The sequence below is a fragment of the Manis javanica genome, chromosome 15 (genome assembly GCF_040802235.1).
Source record: "Manis javanica isolate MJ-LG chromosome 15, MJ_LKY, whole genome shotgun sequence".
Taxonomy (NCBI): Eukaryota; Metazoa; Chordata; class Mammalia; order Pholidota; family Manidae; genus Manis; species Manis javanica.
The window spans coordinates 3,651,201-3,664,819 of record NC_133170.1 but is presented as its reverse complement, the minus strand read 5'-3'; the positions used below and the strand labels follow the sequence as shown (position 1 = coordinate 3,664,819).

At 38.4% G+C, this 13,619-nt stretch overlaps 1 protein-coding gene across 2 annotated transcripts in view; it reads left to right on the top strand.

Moving 5' to 3' along the window:
• Window positions 1-13,619, top strand: part of PDZRN4 (PDZ domain containing ring finger 4) — a 296,728-nt gene that overhangs the window by 154,636 nt on the left and 128,473 nt on the right. The gene's annotated exons all lie outside the window — the stretch shown is intronic.

Below are 13,619 nucleotides of genomic sequence, written 5' to 3'. Positions count from 1 at the left end.
TTGTTAGTTGAAAGACTTTCTGTTAAAGTAAAACATGAATAAAATTTGGCATGACTTCATTAACTTCCCCCTTCCTCCACCTTCGAGTTATGATTGCTAAAGGTGTGTTTAGCTTTGTACTCTACTATACCTCCATGCTATTTTCAGTCCAGAATTAGGCACAACAAAGGATTATTTCTCTGTCCATGTTTGTAAATGACTGGCAAAACCAGTATATCTTTTGAAAGCAATTTCTACTGTTCTAACGAGCTGGAATCAAAGTGGCCAATCAGTAATAAGGCAGCCCTTATTAACTTGCACTAAATTATTTTCATTTGGCAGATAAAATAGCCACTTTCCCATTCTTAATTAGAGTTTGGTCTAATAGGATTGACAAGTCAAGCTGGGGAAAAAAAATGCTACATCTAATTGCTATTAGAATTCAGTATTTAAAAAAAAAAAGATTTAATTTTGAGAAAGTTCTAGAGAAATCTGAAGAACCCACATATTGTTTTCCAGTTTACTCTAACTTTTAAAAGTCAAAATGACTTTAGCCAATTGATATTTTAAAAATTGTGCTGTTTAGTATATATATGTGTGTATATATAAACCATATATATATATATATGTGTGTGTGTGTGTGTGTGTGTATGTATGTGTGTGTGTCCTTACAGAACTTAGACTATTGTTAGAAAGTGGCAGTTTATTTTATGTCACTTATATTCTCTTTTTTACTCCTTTATTACATGAATAGAAGTTATTCAGCCCCTTGGGACTATATCTTATGGTGAAAGGTACACAAAATTGCCACTTACAGAGAAGAAGAGTAACACGGTAAAAAACTACATGTTTTAGAGCCGTAACTACTCAAGTTCAAATCCTGACTCTGCTGCCCACTAGCTGGGTGACCTTGGGCATGTTATTAACCTTGTCTGTGCCTCCGAGATGATGTGAAGAATGGAGGTAAAAATGTGGAATGTGTCTAGCAAAGTACCTGCTACGTACATGTGCTGTAAATGTTGGTTGTTATTACTATTACTTCTCTGTTCTCACCATGCCACTGAATTTTAAAATACACCCACATTGGCGGACCTTGTCTCTTCCCAGTCCAGGTCCCCTGGGTCACAAATCTGGCTGGTTGAGGAAAAGTGGGTTAGACAATCATGATTATAGAGCTTTAAATTAGGTTAGATAGAATTTTTAGTAACAGAAGGTGACTGAGAAACTATGGGATTTATTGAAGGTGTCATTAAAGGATGGGACAGTGGGACAGAGGGCATATGAAGTCAGTGATTATGGAAAAATAACTAGTTCAAATTTGGGAGAAAGTGAAGGGAGAGAAATAGGGAGGGAAGGGTTTGGTGTGTTATTCCTTTCCTAAGAAAATCATAGGCCACCTTTGAAGAAATGAGCAGATCAAACTGTAATACATGATGATGTCTTTAGCTGTTCTAATTTGAATTAAGAATTATAATGACTTCAAAATGCCACAAGCTGTAATTTCTGAATAACTTCCATTTAGTAAACTTTTTGTGCTTTTCTCAAATATCAGATGTGATACTATTTTAATTTATATTGAAATTGAAACCTACTCAATTTCCCAAGGAGTAGGAATTCAAAGTCATAAATTTTCCTCCTCATTTCTTTCATACCTTGTATGAAAGAAGGAAATTCTAAGAGTATTCTACCAATTACAACAGTGCCTAAGATAGTAGGTGCTCAGTATTTTTTAACTTTTTGCGTTAAAACTGATTTAATTAATTTGAGAATTATCCCTTAATATATAATTCTAAGCTGATTTTATTATGTCAAACTCAAAGAAACTATTGTCATCTCATGTACACTAATTTAACCATAAAAGACTCTCAGCTTTTACAAACATTTGCAAAAAATCTTTCAGTTCTTTTGCTTATTTGCATTATTAGTAAGTATTTGAGTCATTAGGTCTTTGGCAAAAACAAAACTAGAAAAGCTTAAAAATAAAGTGTTTATTATATGTACTAGAATATGCAATTTAGGAATACTGGTATTTTAATTAATTCATTGAAATTCATTAATTGTTTTTATTATACAAGTAACACATACTGATTTTCAAAAATAAAAATGACCATGTTATATGGTATATAAAAAGAAGAAAGGAAAACATTTTAGTCATTCAAGAAAAAAAACTGTTACAGATGTTATATGCAAATTAAACATGTAGTTCACATTAGATAATGAAAGGATATTAAATTCAAATGGTAAATTGTATCCCCTTATCCTGTTTCTTCTATCTTCTACCTATTTGGCCAACTTGTGACAGTTGTCTTCCTGATTTTTTCCAATACTACATAGTTAACTCTTTAAAGACCTATAGGCTTTACAATGATCCCAACCCAATATGATATTGCTGTCAACAGAAGGGAAAGGAGAGGCGTAGCTTCCTGTTGCATTCCTTTCTTAACCGTTCCATGGTTTTAATTCCACGTTCAATTATTTCCAATGGTTCCTTTCACTTTGAGGGTAAAATTCAATTGAATTTTACCCTAAAAATAAAATAAGAAGTAGAAGCTTCTACTCCCTCAGCCTCCTAATGAAGCCTCCATGCATTCTGCAAAAGGCACAGCAGAGAGGAGGAGGCGGGCAGAGGGAGAGCCGGCCCTGGCATGCTGTGCCAGCGTCATCCCCGAAGTGGTGCTCTTTTAAACTTGGGCTATTATGCAGCTTTGCTAGGGGGCTCTCGGAGCAGCCCCCTGTTATGAAGCCATAATCAGATAACTCAGGTTCTGAGTACAAGACTTTGACACCCATACACAAACACATTCTCTTTGTTTCTAATCTACTGAATCTGCAGTTTTCTAGCAGCTTTTTTCCTCCCCGTTGTGCATTTAACCTAAATCTGACATAAACCATGGGTGAATTTTGTAATAGACACTGTTGGTACGTAAGTCCCAGAAAGGCATTTTGGATGAGCTAATATCAGCAAAATTTTAGTGGGTAGTCAGGGAATGATATAGAAAATATGTAATTGGCCTCCATATGAAATAGTCGATTAACATGCTTCTGATGGGGCTTCAGATTCATTGGAATATGAATAATTTGTGTTCAGTGACTTGCAACACGTTCAAGGCACCATCAAGGGTGCATTTTGGACAGAAGGCATGCTTTAGAAATTAGGACCTCACGGGGTTTTTTTCCCCCCTTTCTCTTTGAAAATATACTACATATGTTCTGTTTTGTTCTGGGACTGTCACACAGCCCTAAAATGTTTACAGCTTCAGGATGGGTGAGGATATAGCCAGGGGACAATAGTTCCATAAAACTGCCCCAAGGTGTCATTTTCTCCTTTCTTAGAGTGGAGTGTAAACTAACCCTCACTGAAAATTAATTTCATTAGGACCCATCCTATAAAGGTGCCTTTAGGAACAGATGTTGCTTTATAAGTACTGTAAAACTAACTTTTTATAAAAATGCCCAAGAAAGCTAAAATAGTTCTACAGAAATATAGCCTCGTTGACTAAAGTTAGGCCTCCTTTGATTTACCTGCATCTTTAGCCTTTGCTTTTTTTGAGGTAGATCTGAACCTGACTATAATGAGGCTTTGGTATTATATTCTTGAATTCCTGGATTGTATAACAGAGTTGACTTTAGCATTCTTTTTAGGATCTAAGCATTTTGAAAATTCTTCCTAATGACTTAAATGTGTGCATTTGGAAGAGGTGGCTAACCATAATGTTTCTGATATACAGAAAAAATTCACTTACTGGTGATTCAAATTTTCTATGTCAGTGTTCAAAGTGTGTCCTTACAATTCCTTTGAATCTGCTTGCTAGATAAGTTTAAAATATCCAGGAAGCCACAAATTGTCACCCTCTTAACACTCTGCCTGCCTAGAGCCAAACAAATAAATATGCCTTTTCCCTTACTTGGGAAACATTGCATGAATGTCCATTGAGAACTAAGGGAAGCTATTCGAAATTGAACGTTTCCACTATCTCACGGTGATAACATCAGTTTCTTTAACATCTCTAATAAGCATGTTTCAGTTGTTTGTGTGTTTTAAACTTGTCTTTATATTGTGCTGTGTGCTAAATGTAATGGTTTTATTATGAATGTAATGCATAAAATGCTGTCTTCACTTGCCGTCACTGTCCATCAGTCACGTAGTCAGAGACTCAGGTCTTCCTCGGTTCTTCCCTTGCCTCAACGTTCTCCACTGAGACAGACTGTCACCTTCAGGGGGCTTCTTGAATCCATCCCCTTTTTGCCATCCCACTCCCCACCTTCTCATACCTAATCTGGCATGTTATCATAGCCTCCTTAGGGGTCATTCAGTCCAGTCTCTCCAGTACTGCTGGAGTGTCTTCTGGGGCATGAACCCAAGCATCCTACTTCCCTGGACGTTGCAACCAAATCCCGTGCAAGATGAAGTCCAAAGTCCTTTGTATCACAAAAAGTCTATGATCTGTCTCTGATCGTCGTCATAAATTGAATCTCCTACAGCTCTCCCCAAACTGTGCATCAGCCTGGAACGGTTCACCCTCTCCACTGTGTGAATGCCTGAGTCCCTCAGGGCCCTTGTACATTCTGTGCCTTTTGCCTCTAAGGCCTCTTCGTCCTTTCTCTCTCATGTAAAAAGTCTTATCCACCCCCTAAGGTCCGCATGCAAGTCCTGCGTCCAGTGGGTGGGCCCCCCGCCCGGGCCCCCCGCCCCTCCCTTACTGTAGCCGTCACTTCTTACTTCTCCCCCTCGTGGGACAACAAAAGTATTTGAACCTCTTGAGCACCAATACTCTCTCAAAAATCAGAATCACCAATCATTGATCAGAGATTAAATGATTATTTTCTATTTTGTATGAGAAAAACATTACAAGAGAATACTAAGCTCTTTGAGGGCAGAGGCAGGGTCTTATGTATTGTTTATCTTTGCCTGCGTAGTACCTTGTATAGTGTAACGTGTGTAACGTGAACTAGATTGAAAAGAGAAGTTCCTCTTATGTCATCAGATTTAGGGCATCAGATATCTCCATGCCAACTGAGATCTCATCATCGAGTGACTCTTGTTATCTAATAATTCAAATCATAACTGTTCCTGTATCAACCAGTCTAAACACGGAGGCCGTAAGAAGTTTAAAAAAAATTTAAATTGATGGGCTGTCTTCCTCATCTGCTCATGCATTTAATTAAACCCAGTTTAAGAGCAACAGGCGGCATGTAACCATCAAGCCATGTGACAAGAGCTTATGATTCCAGACCCCTTACTGAGCAGAGCTAGTGAATCCCAGGATGAATGTTTTGGAAAATATCTGTTCTTTTCTGTCTGGTTGGCTTTTTGCTGCCTTTATTTTCATTTTAGTTGTGTCATCTCATTGTATCATGATGTCATTTTTAAAGTTTAGTTGTGAGCTGGGAATATCACTGGTAGCAGCAGAATTGATGAATGGATTTTCAACCATCTTCTGCTCCCTCACATATCTGTCAGATACAATATATTTCCATCAGGAACTTGAGAAGTGAGGGAGGGAATATTTTGAAATTCTAGTTTGAAAAAGCATCCTAAGTGATTTATGCACATCTCTAACTCCAAAGTTTAAAACCGTGGTCGAAGATAGAGTCTACGAAATTGTTATTTTATTATAATTATTTCAGATTCAAAAAATGTCCAGAGTATCCTCTTGATATTTTAAGTAGATAAACATACTAGAAACATAAGGCTGGTCATGGTGGGGGATGAGACGGCAGGGAATAGAGAACAGCTAAATATATTGACAGACCTCAGTGAACGTTTTGACATAAAATTTCAGTCAGAACAGTCATGTGATTGTTTTTCTGAATGACAACAGAGGCTTTACTGAAGTCTCCTGGAATGTTAGATAAATTTTATTCAATACTGGCATATAATTCACTCATAAAAACATTTTTGTTACTTGCTTTTCATGTGCTAGGCACAGTGGCAGTATAAAATATATGCCCCAGAAACAGATAAGTAGGAAGGGTGATTTACAGTTAGGCGTCCCTGGTAGAAGGGGAGTGATCACGGGTATAGAGCTGTGTGGGGCGCTGGCATTCGTGGGAGAGTGAGAGAGAAATTCCAAAGTACTAGCTGAATTAACAAGGGGTTAAATATGTAAGTTGACTGATCATTGTCAACCCTTTTCACTTGAGGAGCTTTGAAACAGTAGGTTCCTGGGTCCTACCCCTGACACTCTGACTCTGTAAGTCTCTGATATCACTGACCTTTTTTTTTTTTTTTGCTAATGTGCTACTTTTTAAAACGTTTCCCAAGCTCTGAGTTGATGACTGCTATAGGTGAGTGCTGTATGAGGCTCATTGTACTATTTTCTCTTAGTATTTGAATGTTCCAAAGTAAAAAAAAAAAAGATTTAGGAAAGAAGAAGTAAAAACTCTCCAAGTCACACAGATGCCCTGCCAACTTTAGGAGAAAGAGGGAGTTAAAGCACAAACAGTCTATATTGTTGGCAGGGAGAAAGATCAATACACAAACTCTTGGATTAAAGTAACTTGTTTTGCCTTCAAGTCAAACTAATTTCTACTTAGGACATCCTTTTTACTGCATGCTTCATCTCAAAGTAAGTTTCTTACTAAAACAATCTCAGTCAATTAAGAGCCCTGACCCACTTTCTCAAGATATGTTCTGTATTGGAGCTCCTGTGAGGATATGCCCTCAGGAATGGGTATCAGAAGGAGACAAAAAACCTGTACACTGAAAACTGTAAGACTTTCATGAAAAAAATTGAAAAAGACACTAGAAAAAGGAAAAAATATTCCATGCTAATGGAAAAAATTAATAATGCTATCCAAGGTGATCTACAGATTCAGTGCAATCCCTATCAAAATTGCACTGCTGTTTCTCACAGAAATAGAAAAAAAAATCTTAAAATTTGTATGAGACCACAGAAGACAATGAATAGCCAAAGCAATCCCGAGAAAGAACAAAGCTGGAGGCATCACACTTCCTGATTTCAAACTGCATTTCAAAGCTATATTAATCAAAACAGTGTGGTATTGACATAAAAGCAGACACATAGGTCAGTGCAACAGAATAGAGAGCCCAGAAATAAACATATGCATATATGGTCAAATAAGTTTTGATAAAGGAGCCAAGAATATACAATGGGGAAAGGACAGTCTCTTCAATAAATGGTGCTGGGAAAACTGGACAGCTGCCTGCCAGAAAATGCAACTGGACCCCTATCTTACACCATATAAAAAAAAATCAACTCAAAATGGATTAAAGACCTGAACGTAAGATATGAAACTATAAAACACCTAGAAGAAAATATAGGGGGTAAACTTCTTGACATGAGTCTTGGCTATAAGTTTTTGGATTTGACACTAAAAGCAAAGGCAACAAAAGTAAAAATAAACAAGTGGGATGACATCAAACTGAAAAGTTCTGTATAGCAAAGGAAGCCATCACCAAAATGAAAAGGTAACCTCTGGAATGGGAGAAAATGAGGAAATGGAACCATTGAAAAATAAAATTTAAAATTTCAAAGCCTGCTTAGGGGGAGCAGAGCAGCTCCCTGCACCCTGGCCAAGCTGTCGTGATATCCTCACGTTGTTGTTCTGATATGAAATTATTGTTCTGCACTGACCCAGGGCAACTCTTCTTAACCACAAAAGCATGTAACCCCCTCATTTCCCTTCTGCTGAATGTGAAGTCTAGAGTTAGAGAGAGACCTGTCAACTAGAAAAATTACCTTTAAAAATATTTAATTTAGAAAGACAAGTTTCATTTGAAAATGTTATTTTATGTTTTTGTATGTGTGCCAACAACAACAAAAGAAAGAAAAATGCAAGTGCACCTCTGTCTTCACAGTGTGAACATTGCACTGACAGGGTGTGCCCAGCCTTTTGGCGTTCGAGAGGCGCCTGATTTGTGAGCATCGTGCCTCCTAATGAGTTGTGTGTTGTGATGCAGAACTTATATTCCCCATAGACCCTGCACTCTCAGAACTATTAATTTATCTTCTATGAATTAACACTGCCTTTGTTAATAGAACAGGGTCCCGCCCTTGGCAAAGTCCTCATCCACTTGGGGAAAATACTGAGCTAAAATACCTCAGTGTCATTTTAGCTTAGTACTTTGGATACCAGAATGGACTCATGCAGCAAGAACACCCTTCTTTTCTTTGTAAGAAAGCTCCTGAGTTCTGCGATTTTAACATGAGCCTGCAGTAAGCAGAGAGCTATTTGATGCTGAATTGTGAGCAAAGGGTTCTTTGTGGGAAGGTCTGTCAAACAGCAGTTACCATGGCAACCATGGCTAGATAACCCATTTGGGAAAATACTTGTAGAACCTAACACTCTATCATCTGTCATTCAATAATTTTATGTTCATAATAACTAGGAAATCAATGGCTATCCTCTGAGACAGTTTGTGGAAGGGCAGGCATGTTATTGGCAGCACACAGCTTGCATTTGTGTCTCTGTGTTCTGATTCGTGTGCCAGGTTAGGAGTGTGAGAAAGAACTTGTTTAGACTGGCACAAAGATGAAAGGCAGATTCAGTTCTGCAATCTAATTGCAACTGTAGTGTTTACACGTACAAAAGAGAAAGAACCAAATGGCATAATAATAAAGCAGTTGCTAGGCTGGTAGGAAGTAAGGTTCACCTAATATTCACATTGCACATTTTAAAATTCGGGGAGAAAAGACGAGTCCAAGTTACCACGTGACTGGCATGAACAAATTTCGACATGTAAAAGGCATTTTTCTTATCTTAGCTTTCTAATTAAACTGCTTATCATTGTAGAGGCTGTGTTACCTGGATGTTATGTACAGAATATAAAGTGATCATAGAAAAGTAATTAAAATTCTTAAACATGCAGTCCGTTGACTTTACATACAATTAGTTTTTAGAGTGTGAGGTTTAAAAATAAGGCAAGTTAGCTGAGTAGAGAAATATACACTTAATAATTGCCTTGACAGTATTTATCAACTGGAAAAAATGTCAGGAGTAATTTCAGTAAATGTATGTTATGAATGAGAAAGCATGATGAACTCACCAGACCACAATGTGAGTTGAAGAGAAAATCCCAGCATTTCGTATTCCGTAAAGAAAGGGCTACTTCACCTTCATGGGCACATGGAGAAGATACTGATTCAGACATTATATGATGCTTATTGCTTTCAATGTGGAAGTGTTTTGAAACCTAGAGATAAAGATGTTTGTAAATTGCTTTCCTTTCAACACAACAAGCTTTTATTTTAAGCTGTTCCTGGGGAAGTGCTATCATATAGGGGAGCCGTGTTTCTGTAAGTTTACAGGGGGCAAGTTTTGTCAAAGTGGAAGTGTGGGGCTCATTAAAACATCAGCTTCTTCAACATAAGAGCTAAACCTTCTAAAGTGAAAATGCTATTTTATGCTAAGGACTAGTTCTCTAAAGAGCTAGTTCTCTAAAGAGCTCTCCTGAATTTGAGCATATAAAATGGGAAGATTGCATGGCCCCTCTTAGTATAAAACCTGAGGTTCACTGAAGACTTTTAAAGTTAGAATTTCATATGTTTTTTCCCCCCAATAAACACTATGGTCTTATTGAATTTTCAAAGATCCAGTTGAGCAAATTTACTGTTTGTTTCTATCTTTTTTTTTCTTTTTCCTTCTTCCTGTACTTCTTTCCCCACCTTTCTCTCCATCTTTTTCTTTTTTCTTATTACTTTTCGGACTCAAAGTATTCATTTCTATTAATGCTTGCCTGGGTGAAAAATGGAAACCTCTGGTAGCTTTTATTTTTTAAACTTCTGCAAATGTGCCAAGCTGCTTAGGCACCTAAGTGGGTTCCAAATGGTATCAAAGGCAAAACTCTTTCTATTATGGAATGAGTTTTGGCTCCGTGTAATTTAATCTTTTAAAGAGGGGGTTGATTGTATTTCTAAATGTAACAACAGAGAGAAGGAATATATAATAAAAGAAGATGATAAGTTAAAAAAAATCGTTTATAGCCTTCACATAAAGGGATTTACCAAAACTTATGTTTTAGGAAACAACTTTTAAATACCCCTTATTTTTTGAAAAGGTTAAAAATCTGTGCTATTTTGTTATTCCTTTATGCATTTGTTTAATACATATATTTATGGAGTTGTCATCAGATCCTGAGGCCCGCTGCTGAGTGGCAGAAGTTACACAAAGACAATACGTCCACTGGGGAAAAAGATACGTAGACAGGAATTCCTAGGATGCTACGGGTGCACTGAGGAGAAGCATGTCATGTATCATTCTTAAATGCATCCATTCCCCTTACTGTAGAATCTCCCAATATGAGGTCATTTCTAACAACATTTATTGTGACATTTCAATATTTACCACTTTATAAAAGGATTCAGAAATACCAACATGTTTAACGTTTCTCCGTCTTGTCCATGAGAGTCAGATACTTAAAAAGAGATTTTTCCATATTCTCGGTGAAACTGAGACAACTAGTATTAGCATATGTATTAATGTTGTAGGGCTGTGTTAACTAAACACCCCAAACTGGGTGATATAAACAGGAGAAACTTGTCGTCTCACAGCTTTGCGGTCCAGAAGCCTGATATCGGGTGTCAGGGGGACCGTGTTCTTCCTGAAGCCCCAGGGGAGGATCCTTCCTGCTTCCAGCAGCCTCAGGTGTGCCTGACCTTGAGCAGCTTAACTCGGATCTCTCCCTCTTTCTACGCAGGGCTGTCTTTTTATGATATAGAACACCGATCATACTGGATTAGGGCCCATCCACCCATAGGACACGAGTCATACTGGATTAGGGCCCATGCACCCATAGAACACCAGTTACACTGGATTAGGGCCCACCCACCCATAGGACATGGGTCACACTGGATTAGGGCCCATCCACCCATACGACACGGGTCACACTGGATTAGGGCCCACCCACCCCCTTACTCTAGTATGACCTGATCTTTTGCATCTGCAATGACTCTGTTTGCAAATAAGGTCACATTCTGAGGTTCTAGGGGATAGGAGTTCAACATAGCTTTTGAGGGAAACACAATTCAGCCCATAACAGAGAATGAACTTCCATTTCAACTTTTTACCTTTTTGAGAAAATTAAACACTGACTCATTTTCTCCCAGAAGGATTTCTAACCTTCTTTTTTCATGTTTTGTTGGGCATGGTGATGTGCAACTTTCTTGACTATTTTATTTTAAAACCCATAAGCATAAAGATTTCCTAAAACCCTCTATATTCTTATATGCTGGACAAATGCATGCACATACATAATTATAAAGATACAAATGGCTATTCCAAAATTTTTGCATGATAATTTAACCTTTATAAACATGCCACTGCTTGGAATTCTTTACCATGGACAGTTTTGTAGTTAACATATACATTTGACTATGGAGCCTTCCCGTAGTGTGGCGTAGCCTGAAGTGAAATGCTAAAATATTGCCATACTCATAACTTAAGTCATGTGGTCTTTTCTTTACCATTTGGAATGTCAGAGAATGAATCCTGTTTGGTACCCTGTCTAGGAGGGAGAATGCTGCAGTGAGATGTCAAGGAAGACCGATTTCATTTAGAATCCTGTTTTAGCTTGATGGTCTGACTGTTCAATCTGTCATGGTCTTAATTTCCCCATCTTTAAAAATGGAAGGTCTGTTGTCGGGATTAAATGATATGCCATGAAAAAGTGCCTCTTTCACTGTTGGGCACATAAGAGCTACTTGGAAAAGGATTGATTAAAGCGATTGGAATTTGCAGCAAGTGAGGCTTAACTTTCACAACCTCATGCCTAGACTGTGAGACCAAACAAAGGCAGCGTTCCCCCCAGACGTGCGTACAGCTACTCTGTTTGCGGTGGGAGGCCTCCTTTCTAGCCCCACTTCCCTCCCCTTTGCATTTAAGACGGGAAATGTGAAGAAGCAGAGAGAGGGCGGTCGCCCAGCGCCACGTTGGAGATGCACTGCCTCCCAGTGCCTCTCTATTTTTAGTCACAGGTCAGATCAGTAAAACTTGTACCCGGGAGTGAGAACTGACATTGATCAGACTTCTCTCACTGGGTGAAAGACAAAAAAATCAATTGACACAGGATTCCTTGTTTATCCGTCACTCATCAAAGGCATAGACATTACATCGTCGGTGTGACTTTTTAGCATGTTGGAGAACTAGGAGAATAAGTGAATTCTGGCCTATTTTACCCTCCTGGGTTATTGCTTCGCTGGCTATGCCTAATTGAACCAGAATGCTATTTAAGTAAATACGTCAAAAGACATTTCATTTAAGCCTAGTTCATTCTTTACAAGGTCCGTTAGGTAAACAAAGTGAAGCAGTTATTGTCCTTCTTTCTATTTTTCTTCCCCTCTTAATTTCAGGTGTTAATGTGATCAGCAGCTTTTTCTCCCAGGTTTTAGTAGCAAAGAAGAGCCCTGCTTGTTAACAGGAGACAAAGAGGTTGAGAAGAAAGGTTAGAAAACAGGGCCAGGATCCTAATATTAGTTAATATTAATATTGACTAGATGATAATATTAATAATATTAACTAGTTAATTAATAGTTAATATTAACCTTCTATCAGGTTAGTCCAATACCCACTGTCCATTTCTATGTGATCTTAGGTAAGACAAGTTATCTCTCTGGGGCAGTTTCCCTACCTGATAAATAAAGAGATTGTACTCGATAACTTTAATTAATATTTTTAGGGTTGGGGTCCTCTGATTGAAAATCTGATCATTCCTATAGGTTTTTCCACACTGTGTCTGAATATACGAAAAACAACAACAGTAACTGATGTGTTAGGTGGCGGCCACAGATCCCCTTGAGCCCATATAGGAGCACACTGGCCTCCGTTCCCAAGGTCACTTCATGGCCCGAATCACTGCTTTACTCACAGTCACCACGCGCACTTTATTTCTGAAGGAGGGGCGGCAGGGAGGAGAAAAGCAAGGTGAGGAGAAGTGAGCAGAGGGCACGAGCCAGCAGAGGTTTAAGGAAGGTCCCTGGGCGAGGCCACAGGCATTTCACGTACATCTTATTGGTCAGAAACATGGCTTGAGAAATGGATTGGGGCGATCATGCACAGAGTCAAAAGCTGGAAGTTTGCTTACTTTGGAAGAAGGGATATGTGATAAAAGGTGATAACTAGCAGTCTCTGCTGCAGAGACACATAGCTACACGCTGAGTAAACAAACAAAAATGAGGGTCACTGTTAACTCCAGGGAAAACAACACATTGTGCAAGAAAGGAAATAAAATCGACACATACCACCACATCGCTCAGCTGTGAATCATATACACATAGCTGTGACGATGTAATGACTGAATATGGATTAAGACAAAAATTGCAGTAGAACGATTAATATCAAAAAGCTGGGAAGTAAAGAGCTAAATCTTCTTTATCCATTATAGATTATCAATATTTAATACCTAAAACTTAAAATCCTAAAAGAGTTTAATTCATTAAGAAGATAAGCATCAAATTCCCATCACTCAAACTGTGATGACATGACTACATAACGGAAAAACGTGGAGTGCTACACGGATGTCCAGCAGACAGTCACCTCTTGAGGCTCTGGAAAGGTGCCCCAGCAGTGATGTTCTAAAGTGCACAGGCATTTATGAGACAAAGAAAATGCCTCCTCATTCAGAAGGCTGGACCCAGTCAGAGGTCCTGAGGTAGTGAGGCACAGGGCAGAGTGCATTTGAA